This window comes from Staurois parvus, unplaced genomic scaffold, assembly GCF_062004578.1.
Source record: "Staurois parvus isolate SC_StPar_1 unplaced genomic scaffold, SC_StPar_1.0 ptg002423l, whole genome shotgun sequence".
NCBI lineage: Eukaryota > Metazoa > Chordata > Amphibia > Anura > Ranidae > Staurois > Staurois parvus.
Genome location: NW_028320219.1, coordinates 35,670 through 55,950, shown reverse-complemented (window position 1 = coordinate 55,950; position 20,281 = coordinate 35,670). Strand labels below are relative to the sequence as shown.

Here is a 20,281-nt window from a genome sequence, read left to right as displayed (position 1 = left end):
TTTTGTTTTTTTCTCAAAGCATTAATACAATAACTACTTAAAGGCTAAAACAGATAAACATGTAACATATATAATATAAATATTAAAAATAATATATAAAGAATTTAAAAATATATACACTGTACACAGTAACAGTTCCCATTTACATTACCTGCACCCTGAGGAATACAATGACATGCAAGTCTACATCACCATTTTCATCTATTTCATATCCAAACTGGATGTCTTCAATCATGACTTCCTGTATGTCCTCAGGGAGGAGTGGCTGGTCGTCCTGCTGGTTGGGAATAGCAGTCCTGCAGATTGGACAGGTGGCGCTCTCTTCAAGCCATCGGTGGATACAGCTGGTGTGGAACTCGTGAGCGCAGGCCAGGATGGTCGTGTCCTCTCCATCTTCATAACCTGCCAAACAGATGGGACAGAGAATTACCTCCTCCTCGGCGCGCTGCTCCATGGCTGGGGGGTGCTCAGGGGCCCCGGCGCGCTGTTCCATGGCCGGTGGTGGAGGGTGCTCAGGGGCCCGGGCTCGCTCTCTTGGTGAACGGCTGCGGTGGGTGGAGGCCTCCTCCCGTCTCCGATGACGTTGGACCCTGGACCTCGTCCGATGGGCGATCGGAGACCCTCCGTTCACCTGATGTGAAGACCTTCCACGGGATGGGCGTCGTGAAGGTCGTGGCATCATGATGGTGCTGGATGACCTCAAAGTGGCTAAAAATATAAATATTTCCCACTACTAAAGAATAATATAATGATATCAGCAATAGAAATGCTAATGATCGCAGTCAGTTGCAGGAGAACCGCTCTGACGATCTGTATCGCTCAACAACCAGAAAGGAAGTGAGGTCAGAGGCAGCCTGGAGGCGGAGCTAATCACTCTGCCAATCAGAGCCTGGAGGTGGAGCTAATCACTCTGCCAATCACAGCGTCACTTTTCGGGCCTACATATTTTTACTGAAAACCAAACTAAATCTGCTATTTTATTGATTTTCCCATAGAATGAATCAGTGTTGTGGTGACTTTAGTGGGTTTTCCTAAATTCTGCCTCCAGATGTCACTGTGCCTGTATGTGTTCCATGGCGGTAATACCGCTCCCCGCCATAGGTGTCTCCCTTCCCAATCAGCTCCATTAAACGTTATAGACATGGCTTTCCTTCGGCAGCCATCTTTTGATGTCACAGAGAGTAATAGGAGCCCGAGGAGGGATGGAGGAGACAGACGGGAGCTGAGAGAAACGGGGTCCGGGGTGGGCAAGATGGAGACCGGGGGAGCCCAGGTGAGGAGAAGGCCGGGGGTGGGGAGGAGGAAGAGGCTGAGGGAGTGCTGGATGATGTGGGGGGGATTTTATCTATTGAGAGACAAATAAATGATGGGGGGGGGACATACCTGGAGCTTCGACCCCCCCAGTGTAACCTCAACTGCCCCCCCCCCAGTTTTACCAAACCTGCCCCCCCCAGTGTTTCTGCCCCCCCTCAGTGTTACCACAACTGCCCCCACCTTCCCCCAGTCTTTCTGCCCCTCTGTTTTACCACAACTTCCCCAATGGCCCCCCACCCAGTTTTTCTGTGCCCCCCCCGTATTACAATTTCCCCCCACACTGTTTCTGCCCCCCCAGTGTTTCTACAAGCGCCCCCACCTTCTCCCCGAGTCTTTCTGCCCCCCCCCCCGTTTTACCACAACTTCCCCAATGCCCCCCCTCCAGTGTTTTTGCACTCCTCCCCAGTGTTACAACTGCCCCCATCCCCCCCGTGTTTCTGCCCCCCCTAGTGTTACAACTGCCCCCATCCTCCCCCCCCCCCCCGTGTTACCACAACTGTCCACATCCCCGACAGTGTTCCCGCCCCCCCCCCCGTTACAACAACTACCCACATCCCCCTTCCTCCCAGTGTTTCTTCCCTCCACCCCAGTGTTTCTGCCCCCCCCGTGTTACAACAACTTCCCCCATTCCCCCCCCAGTGTTTCTGCCCCCCCCCCCCCGTGTTACAACAACTTCCCCCATCCCCCCCTAGTCTTTCTGCTCCCTCCGTGTTTCAACAATTTCCCCCATCCTGCCAGTGTTTCTTCCCCCCCCCCCCCCCCGTGTTACAACAACTTCTTCCATCCCCCCCCCCAGTGTTTCTGCCCCCCCCGTGTTACAACAACTTCCCCCATCCCCCCCCCCCCAGTCTTTCTGCTCCCTCCGTGTTTCAACAATTTCCCCCATCCCGCCAGTGTTTCTGCCCCCCCCCCCCCTGTGTTACAACAACTTCCCCCCATTCCCCCCCCCCCAGTTTTTCTGCCCCCCCCCCATGTTACAACAACTTCCCCCATTCTCCCCAGTGTATCTGCCCCCCATGTTACCACAACTTCCCCCATCCCCCCCCAGTGTTCTTCCCTCCCCCTTCAGTGTTACCACAACTGCCCCCATCCCCCCAGTGTATCTGCCCCCCCATGTTACCACAACTTCCCCCATCCCCCCCCCCAGTGTTCCTACAACTGCCCCCATCCCCCCAGTGTATCTGCCCCCCCATGTTACCACAACTTCCCCCATCCCCCCCCAGTGATACCACAACTGCCCCCATCCCCCCAGTGTATCTGTCCTCCACCCCAGTGTTTCTGCCCCCCCATGTTACCACAACTTCCCCCATCCCCCCCCCCCCCCAGTGTTACCACAACTGCCCCCATCCCCCCAGTGTATCTGTCCTCCACCCCAGTATTTCTGCCCCCCCAGTGTTACTACAACTTCCCCCATCCCCCCCTCCAGTGTTTCTGCCCCCCCCCCCCCATGCCTGCACAGAATACATCTCATTTCTCTCCATGTATTCATTCTATAGTACCCCAGCATTGTGCAGAAACCCCCCCAATAATCCCCCCAGCAGCTGTGCCAGACCCCCCCCCCCCCCCCATATCAGCCATTCATAAAGGAAATGAATACAGAGCTATAATCCCCCAAATATCACTTCCCCGCCCCTCCCCCACTCTTCATAAAGAGATCCGTGTCATACAATCACTGAGGAATACTGAAAACAAATCTAAATATTAAAAGAAATGAAATAAGTAAAGGAAAGTCATGTTTAGATTTGGATGGAGTGGAGATGATTGGAGCCCCTGTCAGTGTTTATTGCTGTCTGTGCCCCCATTGTTGGGGAGATCCCCCCTCTCTGTTTGTCCTGTTTACCATCATCATCCAAAGTGAATGGGAAAGACGATCCCACATTTTGGGTTGTCCCCAGAAAAGTGATAGAGGGGAAATCTTCCGATGGGGACACTAGTTCTGGTGATCTGGGGGGTCCAGTTTGCATGGATTTCCTCTCACTTCCTGTTATGGACACATGGACGGTGCTGACCAATCAGAAGCCGCCTTGCCCGGACTGTCATCGCTGCAAGGAGAGAATAGATAGTTGTGGGGATTTCAAATCTGCAGACCTGTGAAGCGGCTTTCTCTCCTCTCCTTGCAGCGATGACAGTACGGGCGAGATGGCACAGGGGGGTGGAAATGTTTGATAAACGACGTGTCCAGGGACTAAATCGGGGCCCCAATCTACTTGTCCCTCATGACAATCTACTTGTTTTAAAAGCAAAAGAGACTTTATGGCGACTTAAACGTGTCATATTTTTAACATTGCGCTGTTTATCTCCTCCCCCTCCCCCCCCCCTCTCTCCAGCACTGCACCCGGGGACTAGCAAGGAGGAGAGAGACCTTGCAGTGTACTGAGCACCGATTGGCTGCTCGTCAGGAATGGGTGGGTCAGGGCTTATACTTTATCCCTTTGGCTGCCAGAGACGTTTTTGCCATTTTTGCACACATTTAAAAAATCATTTTAAGCCTGAAGATGGCATAACACCCAAATATATATTTCCTGAAAGCAGAGACCCTAGAGAATAAAATAGTGGTAGTTCCAATTTTTTATGTCCCATATTATCGCAAAATTTCAGTAAAAAATACAAGTATGTTAATTTTAGGGCACAAAAAAAGCAATAAATGACCCTATTTTCTGTAAAATCTAAAAGCCGAGGTTGCAGCGAATAAATAGATATCCAACTTGTCATCCTTAAATTTGTGCGCACTTGTGAAATGGCGAGGAGCTTCAGTACCCTGTATTTTCTATAGGTGACACTTTTAAAGCTCCTTTATAGGTCACCAGTTTAGTATTACGGAGGAGGTCTGGTGCTAGAATTATCGCTCTCATTCTGGCGTGCGCGGCGATATGTAACGTATCGCAATCGACGGTTTGATGCGTAGGCGTCCCAGCGTGTGCTTTTACGTTTTGTACGTTTTTGTATGTGTGGGGGTGCCGGCCTTTTTGGGGGGATGGCATGTGCTTGGGTGTAACTTTCATTGTTTATAATTGTAAAAAAAAAGTTTTTTTTTAATCACGGGGACAACTTCCCCTATGTGATGATTTTTGGTGACAGGTTCTCTTCGAGACATCCAAGGTCTAAAAGACTCTGGATGTCTCCCCTCTGTTCCTATGGGGATTGCTCTACAATCTCTCAACGGGGACCCGGAAGTGACATCATAACGTCACTTCCGAGTCAGCACAAGAAGGGGAGGGGACTCGTCCGCTCTTCTCCCTCCCCTCTACCCAACGGGGAGAGCACACGACGGGGGTGCGGAGAGGCTGGCACTGTGCAACGCAGTCAACAGCAGCGCTGCCACCTATTGCCTCACCTGACAGGTGAGCCCTGCTGCTTGCCCGCAGCAGACCTAAAGGTAGAATGAAACTACCTGCCCAGCGCCCGGAACTACATGTCCCGGGCGTCAGGAGATAGGAATCCAACATCCCTGTGGCATCTGATTGGTCAGCACCGTCCATGTGACATCAATAGTCCTCTAGCCTGAACTGTCATTGCTGCAAGGTGAGGAGAGAAATCGGCAGGGATTTCAGATGTCGGCGTCTTTGTCTCCTCTCCTACCGCTGAGAATATGGAGTATCTGCCACCATGGTATACATCCCCACATGCCCACTCTCCGCTGCGGGAAAACTCCCTTCACCGCTCCTGTCCAGTGGGGAAACCGCATTTGTTTTGGACAGAAATTGCATTCCTGTTCACATTGCATGCTGGTCTTTGTGGTGCAATTTGTGTTCATACATTTTGTATTGACGCACATCGCACCACAAAGTATCGGCAATCGGTATCGGCGAGTACTTGACCGAAAGTATCGGTACTGGCCGATCAGAAAATGGTATCGGTGCATCCCTGCTTTCTAACCTGCATGCTGGCTTCAAGTTGGTGTTTCAAAGTATGGATTCTAGAGACAGCCAGGCAAATAGCATTTTCAGAGTGTTCCATAATGATCTCCATATTGTTTCATGCATTCGTTTCCTTCAAAGTCTACCTGTCATGAGAAGTATGGGTCTGCTTTTGTGGCCATTGTTGGTCTTCTGAAAATGCTATGTGCCTGGTAGTTTGGCTTCAATGCCTGGAACAAGCATGCTGTGAATGTCAGAAAACTGTTAGAATTCCTCATCTCTGTACTTGTGAAGGATGATCCAAAGTATCATGGCGGGTACTACAATTCTCAGAAGAAAGGGTCACCTCGATATGTTCCTCAGGGTTTCCTTTGAAGCTGAAGTCTTTCCATCCCCATCAACATGCTGATGAGTTTTAAAAGGAAACTTTCTGTTTTCACTATATAGCTTGTTTAGACATCACTGGGTCTCTGTGCTTCCCTATGCAATGGCTGGTGAGAGGTGCTAGTGGGATGCTGGCCTTCTGAAATGATCACAGCACCCTGCCTCAGTACTCCTCTCATAGGTCCTCAGTTCTGATACAAGCAGTGGGCTGACTCTTAGGACGATTTGTGCAAAAATCAAAATGCTTTGATGGTTGGATGTCCGTCTCTCAGCAGTGGCACTCTCGGCAGGCTTGGTTGGCACACAAATCACTCCAGGTAATGCACACATGTGATGCCGAATCTTCATGATTGAAAGTGAAATCCAATGAATGAAAAGGGTGGACCAGGGACAGGAAGGCCGGGGAGGAAAGAATAGATGCTTGACGTCCTCCAGCAAGGAAATAAGGTGGGCTCTGACTTGTGATGCACACTGTGAGAAGCTCAGTGTGCAGTGAAATCATGCCATGTCAGTAGAGCAGAGAAGTCTGTACAACTGTGTAAGACTGAAGGGAAGCTGAAGTTCAGATCTTCAAGATTTATGTGCTCAGCTTTGATCTAGCTAGTGTCCATTAAACTCCAGAAGATCAGAAAAGAAGTCTTATCAGGTTACCTCGTATTTGTACTTTCAGTGAACCGCTTTCCTGCCGCCCTATGGAAGATATACTGCTACAGGGCGGCAGGGGTGCGCAAAATCACCTGTATATATACGTCATTTTGCATTTCTGAGCCGTGCACGCCCCTACCCGTGCAGCTATTCGCAGCCTTAGCTGTCAGTCACCGGGTCCCGGTGATTGAGGAGCATTACTGACGGAGGGAGAGAACTGTATGTAAACAATACAGTGCTCTCCCCTGTCAGCTACTGCACAATGCTTTGCATGGCTTACACAGCACACAGTTAACCCTTTGATCGCCCCACATGCTAACCCCTTCCTGACCAGTGCCATTAGTACAGTGTCAGCGCTTTTTATTAGCACTGATCAGTGTATTGGTGTCACTGGGGATGTCAGTGACATCAAGTCAGTTCCCCCCAGTGTCAGAATGCCCGCCGCAGTCATGCTATAAGTTGCTGATCGCCGCCATTACTATTAAAAATAAATCTTGCCCATTGGAGGACAGGCAGGCTGTGCTCCCACCACAGCCAGAATCTGCTTGCTTGTACATCCCGTATGGGCAAGCAGATACTTACTGACAGGAAGGCTCAATGAACTACCATGGTGCTGTGGACTGGCGTGATAGTTGGTTGAAAACCACAAACTGACAACTGGAAAGGCTGCTGGGACTTGTAGTTTTCCCATTCACAGAATACTGTGAATGAGTGACGCTGCCGGAGCCCCGCATAGCAGTTTTTATTTTACATTTTGACAGCTAGCAGGGGGGAGAAGATCCCCCATTAGCAGATACAACGGTGATGGGGGGGGGGGGGGGGTGCAGGGGCTGGTGTGATTGTAACCCTGAATATGGGTGTAACGTTACAAAAGGTGACTGTATCCTTTAAAGGATGAGTTCACCTTTTAAAAAACAATAATTATTGCACTTTTTTTTTTTTTGCAGGTAAAATAAATGTGCATTTCTTATTTCTGTCTGCAGGAGCCCGTAGACCATTGTGCCAGCGCCATGCGGGTCTCCTGCAGATCTGTTAGTATATCTTCTTACACGTAAAGGGATGTACGAGCCAACAGATATACTGACAGGAAAAATGAATGAACTACCACGGCACTTCACAGCACAGTAGTAGTTTATTGAGGACTAAAGCTGACAGCCGCTAAGGCTCTTGGGACTTGTAGTCTCTCATCCACAGGTGACTGTGTGGGCGGAGCCCTACACGGCCACGGTTTTAAAAATTTGACAGCGAGAGGGGAGAAGATCCCCCACAGGGCCCAGTCTGATCATAACAACATATTACATTTTACACCCTGAGTTTGGGTTTAACGTTACGAAAGGTGAACTTGTCCTTTGACGGCTGCCGACATTTTTACAGGATCTTGCTAGCTGAAAGATCCTGCATAAAAAGGATCCATACTGCATCTCTGCTCATATGGCCTGATCCATATAGGTTTGTGGGAGGTGAAATGTACGGGCAGCTTTATGGGCTCTCACATTTTTAAAAAATATTTCTCTGCCCTGAATGAGTCATTTAAAATGACGCCCCATGGACTAGAATGCAGCATTTATGTGCTCGTCTACTGCTTATATATAATTATTACATTGAATGATGCAAGTGCCTACACTTTGACTTGATATTTGACTCTTAAAATCCCTGTACAGCAGAGTTCAGATTTGACCAGAGAGAAGCCGCAGCACAAGAAGTGAATCAGTTCTGCTGCAATACTCGTGTAAGGGGCATGCGGTTAGGAGGAGAGAGCAGAGTGACGGGTGTGAGCTCATCAGTCTACTGCTTCTTTCACTATCCATTCAGACTGAGGGAGGAGCAAGAACTGTAAGTTACTGCAGCAGATTAAAATCAGGTCTACTGCCCTGCTAGACAGAGCTGTGCAGTGTGACAGAGCTTTGAAATTCTCAGAACTGGACAGACAGAAATAAAGAATCTTTTGGCAGGTAAAATGTCTCTGTTCTATGTATTCCAGATTGTTTTTCAGCAGTTCATCTTCAGGTTGTACTTTTCTGCCTGGAGCCACTCTGGTTGAACAAAAACAATGTAGAAATGAAAGGATCTAAGCACCTTTCGGAGCATGTCACCCATATTTGGGGTGTAACACTTACCATGCTCCTATTCCCCAACCTCCCGCCACCAGCGCTCCTCTCCATGACAGTGGGCTTCTTCCCTCACCCGCTGTCACAATTTAAAAACAGTGTGGCCCTTCAGGGCTCCACCCACATGTCCACGTCATTCATTCAGTTTCCTTGAATGAACGGACTACAAGTATTGTCAGCCATTGTGGCTGACAGGTTGTAGTTCTCAATGAGCTGCGAGGACACTGATGAGCACTCTTGTAGTTCATTGATTCTTCCTGCAGTGTAGGAACTTTCTGACATATGGGAGTACGGGCAGACAGCTTATTGTGGGTCTGCAGGATCCGGGCATTGCACCCACAATCTGCTGATCACAGGTGCAATACTTTACAGAATGTAATGTACAAAAATAGTAAATGCACATTTTTGTTGGCTGCAAAAAAAAAAAACGTGCATTTTTAATTTTTTATTTTTTTTTTACAAAAGGTGAGCTTATCCTTTAACCACTTGGTAACCGTGATATAGCCAAATGACGGCTACAGCGCGGTTACCTAATTCTGGGAGGGTGTCTTATGACGTCCTCCCAGAATGTGCCCCCCGCGCACCATCAGGGGCACGCACCCGGCGATCTCCGTGATCGCTGTGTCCTACGGAGACAGCTGATCACATGATGAGGTAAAAGGCCAATCACAGCAGCCTTTTCCCACATGATCAGCTGCGTCCAATGACACAACAGTTCACTGTGTAAATACAGTTGTCTGTTATCGGCAGCATTTTCCTCACACTGTCACAGCGTGCAGAAAGTACTGCCGATAACTGGCAGCTGTCACAGAGGAGATCGGCAATGATCATCAGGGCACTGATGATCAGTGCCCTTCAGTACCACCCAGCAGGGCCCCCATCAGTACCGTCCATCAATGCCACCCATTCAGCTTCGGCAGTCAGGGCTGGTTGTCCGTGTCGCCCATCAGCGCCGCCTATCAGTGCCCATCATTGCTGCATATGTTGCTCTTCTTTTGTTTATAGTGCCAAAAATAAAACACCCAACTGCGATTAAATACCACAAAAAAAAATCTCTGTGTGTGAAAAATATTATAAAAATGTCATATGTGTACAATGTTGCATGACTGTGCAATTGTCATTCAATGTGAGACAGCGCTGAAAATTGGCCGGGGCACAAAGGGGGTATAAGTGGCCGGTAGATAGGTGGTTAAACTTGCAGGTTTCTGAGTGTAGACTTCAATCCTCCTTTAAATTGTAATGTAAAATAAATGCACCCTAAAGACAACGGAAATATGAGAGCTGCTCATAAGAAGTCAAGTGTTCAGAATTACAAATCAAACTGATTGTATTCCTGTCCATGGTAGAATATGTGGGCAGTGCTGGGGTTGATGCTCTTCCAAATAACTGATATGTTTATTTTTGTTGTCAAAGTGCAAACTGAATGACTGTAAAGAGAAAGTTCTCTGGAGCAATTGTCGTCCCCAAGAATCTGTCCAAGGGAACGTCTGACTTGCTGGTGCTGTTCACGCTGGACCACAACTAGGATGTGTTCAAGGTAAGTTTGTTGATGTGTTTGGATCGTGGCGTACCGGTGTCCTGACTGCAAGTGTTTTGGGTTTGTTCTGTGACTCAGTAGCAAGTGCAGTAACCACCCCAACAAAATGTTATTGAATGACAGATTCTTGGATTAGAATCAACTTCCATTTTACTCTTGGCTGAAAATAATCAGTGGCTGTAGGGCCAGTTATCGGTGGGGGGTGGGGAAATACCAGTGTCAGTGTTAAACCGCTGCAAAAGGATTGTGGTGCATAATTCCAATGGGTTACATTTAGGAAGGCTTAATTGGGAGAATCCTGTCATTAAGTGTTCTTGCATGGCAACCACTTACTGTTATCTCACATATATATTCCTATTATTATTGCCAAATTTACCACCCTAACTCCTCCCGCAGTTTTTACACTACATAGACAGTAATATACCGAAACGTGCGGATTGTTCCCGATTGGTGTGCTATTACTTTGTGGAACGTTTCGCCGAATGGTTCACGAAATATCAGCGTTTTTGTGGTGAAATTGGTCCCATAGGAATGAATGGCGGAATGTTGAAAACTAGAGTGGGAGCTGACAAAAGCTAGAGTGTGAGCTGAAAAATCAGGACATGATTTGTAAACTGCCATCACTCCCTCATTTTCAAGCCCACCTACACAAATCTTATATCAAAACGTTCAGCTATCCCTGCTGCCACTAAAAATGTCCACGGCTAGGCGATAGTCCTGATAGTCTTCACAATATGACCATTTGTTTGCAACTCACGCCGCTCATTGACATTCATTGAAACTGCACTCTAGCCACCTCAAATTTGAAGGGCAATTTCTAAACTGCGACTGTGCCTTCATTTTTAATATTTCAGAGACATACTATGCAACAAAATGTAGGGCTGGGTCTTGTGATTCTCACAATATAAAGCTCTTCAGATTTATCATTTTTAAACTACAATCTTTTGAAGAGGCCAACCGCCAGTGAAGTGAGCAAGTTGGAGCAGTTTTTTAACCGCTCTTCTCTGGCCTTGCTGTAGAGTGAGTTGCCATAGGAACCCACTCCACCCAGTTACACCGCCCACTCCAGTTATAGACTACTGGTGGAGGCAAGAACACTTCACACAATTTCCCCAGAAATTGTAGCTTTTCTAGTTATAAGCTGGTGTTCTGTCATACAATGGACTAGATATATGATATTCCTACTGTTATATTTGTGTTTTATCCTAGACCTTCGGTTATATTATTACACTGAGGATCTCAGGGGTGGAGAGGCTATTTATTAGGAAAAAGTGGATCAGGTGTTTCCTGGTAGGAGGAGCCTATCTCTCATGTGAAGCTGTCCTGGAAGATTCCTGGAAATAGTTAACAGGTAAATAACTGTGTTTTTTTCTCTTTGTGAATGAGCCCTAATTTGGTCTAAGCTGCAGATGAGTATGATCTATTATAGGGCAAGTGCTGATGTAATTGTTAGGCTACTTTCACACCAGCATTCCAATCAGGTCCACTTGTCAGTTTTTCAGGCAGACCTGGTTGGAAGGTCCATGGAGCCCTATGGACAGGCAGATGTAATTGGGCTTGTGTCTCTTTACATCCACCTACCGCCATCCAGGTCCAGAAAGCAAAAAAACAGAAAAGAAATGCGTAATTTTTCATTTTTGTTGACTGGATGGGAGGTACAGGAGAGCCCATTTACACCTGGCCACCCATAGAGCTGACGGGTCTGCCTGTGTCCACAGAAACTGTAAGGGCACGGATGTGACCGGTCACACACTGAAACATTATTACTCCTGCAGGTCACAAAAATAGTAATGCTAAGGCTCCTTTCACACAGAGGAAAGTCCACTGCGATCTGTGAGCAGATACCCTGCTGATCGGAGCCAAACGGTTTGAAAGGTGCCTTATTAGGGGTGTTTATTTTTTTTTACCTGCTGGAGTTTTAATGTGTTTCGGTGCAGTAGTTGCCACAAATCTGCAGCTTTTCTCCTGTGCTTTAAGGAAATGTTCTTCATTTGTTGTCATTTTATGCGTGTTAGTACTTGTTTATTTCTGGTTCTGTAAGCTCAGAAATGATGATTTTTACTACTGTGAGGATGCCCCAAACCTGCCAGCAGTAAGCCTTCTATACAAAAGTGAAAACAATGGAGTCCAATGGCATTGATATTTGTATGCATGTTTTGAGTAAGAAACAAATGTGAAAGTACCTAAAGTAAAAAAAAAAACACAATTGTGTTGGAACACAATTCCTATCCACAAGCCCACTCTTTGTAGGATCCATTCACACCATCGACATTTTGCATCACACCGTTTACTTGTTTTACTTCAAAGGATAAGCTGCTCTTTGTAAAAAAAAAAGAAAAGAAAGGAAAGTTTTTGAAGGTAAAAATGTTTTTTTTTTATTTATTTTTTTTGTGCAACCTGGGTGCAATATTAGGCTCCTGCAGAATGTCAGTGTTGCTATCACCACGTACTGGGAGGAGCAGTGAACTACCTAGAGCCGTGGTTGAGGACTATAAGCCGTCAGCTGCAAAAGCTGTTGGTACTTGTAGTTTTCCCGTTCACAAAATTCTGTGAATGGATGACACGGCTGGGTGGACGGAGCGCCGCAAGGCCGTGTTTATTTAAAATGGTGGGTGTGGGGAGAAGATCAGCAGCATGCTGACACAATGAGGATTGGGGGGGGCCTTGTTGCTGCTGCAAAAGTAACTTGTTACATGTTACACCTTGAATACGGGTATAACACGTAACGTTACAAAAGGTGAACTTGTCCTTTAATAAAATTTCACAAAATAACATTTCATTCAGTGCATTGGTGTGAACCGGACTCACAGGAAATGGGCAAATAGGCTCCTGAGCACCTTCTAGTAAATGTGATTTTTCTTTTTTTGTTATGACTTCATATTCACAGCATCTGGAACACCTGGGCCGGACCAGAAAATGACAGATGTAGTGCCATGAAGTACGACCAGGGCACAGGCTGTTGGCAGGGTCCCAACCGGTCCACATTGGTGAGTGTCACTAGGGATGACCGATGGGAATAACATGTTGGATTGCGGGGCATTGCCTGCTGTGACCAAAGTGCAGGGTATGGCTTCATTACAGGATAACGAGACACCTAGAAGGTCACATACACCATATATCTTATGCCTACTCTGCACAGCTATGTAACAGCATTGCAGTCACTTTATAAATACAGCTACATAGCAGTTTTGTAGTCTCCATAAAAGTGCATCTGTACACATACAGCCACGTGGAAGGATTGTACTCGGAATCTTTGGGAACGTGTGAGGAGGCGTGTTTCCCCCTGTATGTTGCACCGTAGCAATCGTGATGAGGTGTTTGATCAGACTAAGACATGCAAATGCCGTCATTTTTCTCCCTTCTGCAGGTGAAATTGTTCTGTGGTAAAGAAACAGTCATCATGTCCACGTCGGAGCCAAGTCGTTGTGAATACCTCATGGAATTCTACACTCCGGCCTCCTGTCAGCAGCCCGCTGGGATTCCCCAACCAGAGGAACATGAGGAGCTGTGACCTCATCAGTCCTATAGGTGCCGTACTGTTCTGAGTGGGAGTGTGAGCGGGGAAAAAGTGTTTTAGGCTCAATACCCACAATAAAATGGTATATGTTGGTTGTAGTGCAGTGCATTGCGGTCTGCTGTACAATGTAAGGGTGTGCCATTCATAATCCATACACCCCAATGTGCTGCACATAGAGCAGGTATATTAGAAAAAACGCATTGGTGGAAGGTCCTTCTATTCATGTCGGTAAACGTCCCTGCTGTTTTGGTCCTGCGGCACTTGTATTTTTCTTGGTCTTGAATTAGTTGGCAAATACAGTATCTCCCAGAAGTGAGTACACCCCTCACATTTTTGTAAATATTTTATTCTATCTTTTCATGTGACAACACTGCAGAAATGACACTTTGCTACAATGTGACGTAGTCAGTGTACAGCTTGTATAACATGTAAATGTACTGTCCACTCAAAATAACTCAACACACAGCCATTAATGTCTAAATCGCTGGCAACAAAAGTGAGTCCACCCCTAAGTGACAAGGTCCAATTAGCCATTTTCACTCCCCAGTGTCATGTGACTCATTAGTGTTACAAGGTCTCAGGTGTGAAAGGGGAGCAGGTGTGTTACATTTGGTGTTATCGCTCCCACTCTCTCATACTGGTCACTGGAAGTTCAACATGGCACCTCATGGCAAAGAACTCTGAGGATCTGAAAAAAAGAATTGTTGCTCCACATAAAGATGGCCTAGGCTATAAGAAGATTACAAACATAAATCACGTGATAGTGCCACTTCAAATCTCATAAATGTACAAACGCATAAATATATAAGTCCAATATGAATAATTCAGTGATGCAACATACACATGCAATGTGCAATTGGTGCTCAATCGTGTAAGTGCCAACACACTTTTCCACTCCAGCTGCGTGTGTATGTGTATGTTGCATCACTGAATTATTCATATTGGACTTATATATTTCTGCGTTTGTACATTTATGAGATTTGAAGTGGCACTATCACGTGATTTATGTTTGTTATCTTTATTCCAATATTATTTGCTGGCACTTGTGTGGGGCACTAAGATGATTTGGTCACTTTAAGATGTGTCATATTTTTCACATTTCATATGTTTTCATTTTTTAATTTTTTTTCCATGTTTTCAATATCATTATTTCACATGTAGGTGTGTTTGGCATTTTTAGCCCATGTAGCAATATTTATAGTGATTCAGTTTATTAGCGCTGCACTATTGTTTAATATTTATTCTGCACTGGTTGGGTATCAGTTTGAGTGTAAGCAGCTGATAGGTAGGGTTTGGGGTCCATTACAGCGCAGGAGGAATTTTTTATCAAACAATTGTCTAGGCTATAAGAAGATTGCCAAGACCCTGAACCTGAGCTGCAGCACGGTGGCCAAGACCATACAGCGGTTTAACAGGACAGATTCCACTCCGAACAGGCCTCGCCATGGTCAACCAAAGAGGTTGAGTGCACGTGCTCAGCGTCATATCAAGATGTTGTCTTTGAGAAATAGATGTATGAGTGCTGCCAGCATTGCTGCAGAGGTTGAATGGGAAGGGGGTCAGCCAGTCAGTGCTCAGACCATACGCCACACACTGCATCAAATTGGTCTGCATGGCTGTCGTCCCAGAAGAAAGCCTCTTCTAAAGATGATGCACAAGAAAGTCTGCAAACAGTTTGCTGAAGACAAGCAGACTAAGGACATGGATTATTGGAACCACGTCCTGTGGTCTGATGACAACAAGATCAACTGATTTGGTTCAGGTGGTGTCAAGCGTGTGTGGAGGCAACCAGGTGAGGAGTACAAAGACAAGTGTGTCTTGCCTACAGTCAAGCATGGTGGTGGGAATGTCATGGTCTGGGGCTGCATGAGTGCTGCCGGTACTGGGGAGCTACAGTTCATTGAGGGAACCATGAATGCCAACATGTACTGTGATATACTGAAGCAGAGCATGATCCCTTCCCTTTGGAGTCTGGGCCGCAGGGCAGTATTCCAACATACCGACCCCAAACACCGCTCCAAGACGACCACTGCCTTGCTAAAGAAGCTGAGGGTAAAGGTGATGGACTGGCCAAGCATGTCTCCAGACCTAAACCCTATTGAGCATCTGTGGGGCATCCTCAAACGGAAGGTGGAGGAACGCAAGATCTCTAACATCCACCAGCTTTGTGATGTCGTCATGGAGGAGTGGAAGAGGACTCCAGTGGCAACCTGTGAAGCTCTGGTGAACTCCATACCCAAGAGGGTTAAGGCAGTGCTTGATAATAATGGTGTCCACACAAAGTATTGACACTTTGGGCCCAATTTGGACCTTGTCATTTAGGGGTGGACTCACTTTTGTTGCCAGCGGTTTAGACATTAATGGCAGTGTGTTGAGTTATTCTGAAGGGACAGCAGATTTACATGTTATACAAGCTGTACACTCACTACGTCACATTGTAGAAAAGTGTCATTTCTTCAGTGTTGTCACATGAAAAGATAGAATCAAATATTTACAGAAATGTGAGGGGTGTACTCACTTCTGTGAGATACTCTATATATCCTTAACTTCCCCCTCTGTGGAGAACAGGGTGGCAGCAGGACTGTTTTACAGCTGCTGCAAAGCTTAGTGCGCTGTGTTCAGAGAATTCAGTGATAGTATTGTACCCAGTGTAGGCGCAGACTCTCCCACAATTACACACTCCATGGTCATTTTTGTGGTTTTAATACGAATGCTAATAATAAGAGCTTTAGTAAAATTAATGCAAGGCTAAGACTAATTTTTTCTAAACAAAAGAAAAAAAGTATATGTACTGTGGCTGGTCGGCAACCTGTTATGAAGTTCTTTAAGATATGCTCAGTGAGGCAAAACAATACCTTTTTGGGTGCAGAAAAGCAAATGTAAAGGAAGGGTTCTTTTTAACTCCTTTGCCCTGAGGTTTATGTTCTTACTGTGAGACTGTCACTTGTGGCATATAAATTAGAAGCATTTTGTGGGTACAAGGACTGTGCCATATGTGTACAGTGTACTGTATACTGGGACTAGGCTCAGGTTCTTTTCATCCTGCTTTAAGCCATTTCCACTGCTAGGCACAACCTGACCGTGACAACCAATTGCAATGGTGTGCTACATGCACTGCTGGACTTATTTTCTGTTCAATCCCAGCTTTCCTCAGCTGGATCTGAAGATTGAAAAACGCTGGCATAATACAGCCACATGGAGTTGTAGGGAGCTAAGAAAGGATTGGATAAAATGTGTGTAAACATTATGCCCCCGACTTTTTTTTTTTTTTTTTTACTGCACCCCCAGACCAGACAAACTAAATCCGGCCCTGCCAGGAAAGAATGTGATTATTATTATTATTATTATACAGGATTTATATAGTGCCAACAGTTTGCTCAGCACTTTACAATATAACGGGAGACAATACAGCAACAATACAGTTCAATACAAGAGGGATAGGAGGGCCTTATCCTTGGAGCTTACAATCTAGGAGGGAGGGGCTAGTGGTACAAAAGGTAGTAACTTTGGGGGATGAACTGGTTGGAAGAGTAGAAGATTCCAGTATTAGTTGAGGGAAGGATAGGCTTCCCTGAAGAGATAGGTTTGCAGAGTAGGCGATAGTCTGATAAATTGGGGTAGAGAGTTCCAGAGGATGGGGAAGCTCTGGAGAAGTCCTGGAGACGAGCATGGGAGGAGGAGACAAGGGAGCTAGAGAGTAGGAGGTCTTGTGAGGAGCAGGGAGTACGGTTTGGGTGATATTTAGAGACAAGATTGGTGATGTCATTTGAGGCAGAGTTATAAATGGCTTTATACATTATTGTTAATGTTTTGAATTTTATCCGTTGGGCAACGTTAAGCCAGTGGAGGGATTGGCAGAGAGGGGTGACAGATACAGAACGTTAGTAAGGTGGATGAGTCTGGCAGCAGCATTCATGATAGACTGAAGAGGGGATAGCCTGTGATGAGGTAGGCCAATGAGGAGGGAGTTACAATAGTCAAGGCCAGATATAACAAGGGAGTGGATAAGTTGCTTAGTGGTTTCTGAGGTTAGGAACGGGCGTATCTTGGGGATGTTGTGGAGGTGAAGTCTACAAGATTTGGACAGTGACTGGACTTGGGGCTGAAAGGACAGATGGGAGTCTAGGATTACACCTAGTACCCTGGCATGAGGGGAGGGAATGATGCTTGTGTTATTGATCTTGGTGGAGCACAGGGGAGGCATGCAGGGTCTTTTAGATCCTGGATGTCTCAAAATAGAGAATCTGTCACCCAAAATCATCACATAGGGGACTTTTTGTCCCCTATGTGATTTAACAAAAAAAAAAAAAATTTATTTCTTAAAAATGTAAGTTACACCCTAGCATATAATGCCCCTCACCCCCACATATGTACGCACACACAAATGTAAAAGCATGCGCTGGGGCGCCTACACATCAAAACGTCAAGTGCGATACACATGTTCTATATCGCCGTGCACACCAGAATGAGAGCGATAATTCTAGTACCAGTCCTCCTATGTAACGCTAAACTGATGACCTATAAGGAGCTTTAAAAGCGTCACCTATAGAAAATATAGGGAACTGAAGTTTGGGACCTTTTTCACGCGTGCATTCAAATTTAAGGTTTGACATGTTGGATATCTGTTTACTCGATGCAATCTCATCTTTTATATTTTACAAGAAAATCTGATAATTTATTGCGTTTTGTGCCCTGAAATTAAATTAATTAATGGATTTTTTACTGAAATTTTAAGTTTCATAGATCTTTGTGATAATATCATGTGACATATAAAATTGGAACTGCTGCCATTTTATTTTCTAGGGTCTCTGCTTTCACAAAATATATAATGTTTAAGAGTTTTGTGTAATCAGGCCTTAAATGATTTTTTAAATGTGCACAAAAAACGCAAAAATGGCTCTGGCAGTGAAAGTGATAAAGGATAAGTCCAACACTCCCATTTTCTGAGGAGCAGCCAATCAGTGCTCATTACACTGCAAGGTCTCTTCCCTCCCTGCTAGTCCCCGGGTACGGTGCCGGAGAAAGGCAGGGAGGGGAGGAGGAGATATAGAGTGCAATGTTAAAAATATTAAACGTTTAATTCGCCATAAAGTCCCTTTTTTTTTTTTTTTTTTTTAAAAGCCCCAGACAGTCCATAAAGCACCTCAGATTTAAATAGTGTTTTGGTTAAAATATATTTATTTTTTAGTCAGGACAAGTAGACCTGGAGACCGATTTAGTCCCTGAACAAGTAGTTTTTTCAAAAATTTCCACACCCGTTTCTGCCCAGGTACGGGCAGACAGCTTATTGTGAGCCTGCTGGAACCTGGCATTGCACCCACAATCTGATGATCACAGGTGCAATACTTTACAGAATGCAATGTAAAATAATAATAAATGCACATTTTTGGTGCTTGCAAAAAACACGTGCATTTATTATTTTTTTTTTTTTACAATAGGTGAACTTATCCTTTAAACTTGCAGGTTTCTGAGTGTAGACTTCGATCCTTCTTTAAATTGTAATGTAAAATAAATGCACCCAAATACATCCTAAAGACAATGGAAATATGAAAACTGTTCATAAGAAGTCAAGTGTTTGGAATTTTAAATCAAACTGATTGTATTCCTGTCCATGGTAGAATATGAGGGCAGTGCTGGGGTTGATGCTCTTCCAGATAACTAATATGTTTATTTTTGTTGTCAAAGTGAAAACGGAATGACTGTAAAGAGAAAGTTCTCTGGAGCAATTGTCGTCCCCAAGAATCTGTCCAAGGGAACGTCTGACTTGCTGGTGCTTTTCACGCTGGACCACAACTAGGATGTGTTCAAGGTAAGTTTGTTGATATGTTTGGATCGTGGTGTACCGGTGTCCTGACTGCAAGTGTTGTGGATTTATTCTGTGACTCAATAGCTAGTGCAGTAACCACCCCAACAAAATGTTATTGAATGACAGATTCTCTGATTATTATTATTATTATACAGGATTTATATAGTGCCAACAGTTTGCGCAGCGCTATACAAAATGAAGGTTGACATTACAGTTACAATACAATTTGTAACTGTAATGACAACAGTGCAAATTGTACTGATAATCAGAGAGTGAATTAGGAGCATTGTGGCATCATTTTGTTAATAAGGGGCGTATTCTGGAGATGTTGCGGAGGTTGAGGCGGCATGATTTGGACAGGGATTGGATGTGGGCCTGACAGGATATTTCAGAATCCAGGGTTACCCCTAGCACTTTGGCATTCAGGGATGGGTTGATAGTGGTGCTATTGATCCTGACTGAGAAATGGTTTTGGATAGGTTGAGTTTTAGGAAGTGGTGTGACATCCAGTCTGATTTGTCTCTGATATGTCTGTTAGTAAATCGTTAATACGTGAGGGAATTGAGGTGGTGAGCTGAGGAGTAGAGAGGTAGATTTGTGTGTCATCACCATAGACATGGTATTGGAAACCATGGGAAGCTATCAGCTGACCCAAAGAAGAAGCGAGATCGAAATTAGGAGAGGTCCAAGGACAGAACCTTGGGGGACCCCGACAGTGAGAGGAGTAGGAGAGGAGAAAGTATAGTTGTAAGTGATACTGAAGGTGCGGTGAGATAGGTAAGATTTGAACCAACGGAGAGTACAGTCACCAAGACCAAGTAAATAGAGTTTTTTTGAGGAGGAGGGGGTGGCCAACTGTGTCAAAGGCAGCACAGAGGTCCTAGAGCAAGAGTACGGAATAGTGACCATTGGTTTTCGCGGTTAGTAAGTCGTTTGTGAGTTTTAGGAGAGCAGTTTCTGTGGAGTGTTGTGGGTGAAATCCAGACTGAAGGGGAACGAGAAGGTTATTCTCAATAAGGTGGCAGCTCAGCTGGTTGTAGACTAGACATTCAAGGAGTTTGGAGGCAAAAGGGAGTAAGCAGATGGGTCTTAGGTTGCTAAGATTGCTGGGGT

General features: G+C 45.5%; 1 long non-coding RNA gene across 3 annotated transcripts in view; it reads left to right on the top strand.

Moving 5' to 3' along the window:
* Positions 1 to 721: 721 nt before the first annotated feature.
* Positions 722 to 20,281, top strand: part of LOC149430892 (uncharacterized) — a 31,551-nt gene continuing 11,991 nt past the window's right edge. Inside the window, exons 1-6 of one of the 3 annotated variants that reach the window (XR_016309384.1) lie at positions 722 to 1,273; positions 9,722 to 9,845; positions 11,055 to 11,196; positions 12,733 to 12,832; positions 13,213 to 13,373; positions 19,048 to 19,171. This is a non-coding gene — a long non-coding RNA (uncharacterized LOC149430892). Of the gene's footprint in view, positions 1,274 to 2,912; positions 5,873 to 9,721; positions 9,846 to 11,054; positions 11,197 to 12,732; positions 12,833 to 13,212; positions 13,374 to 19,047; positions 19,172 to 20,281 lie in introns of those variants that run through there. The other 2 variants (XR_016309382.1, XR_016309383.1) reach the window with 2 other exon arrangements.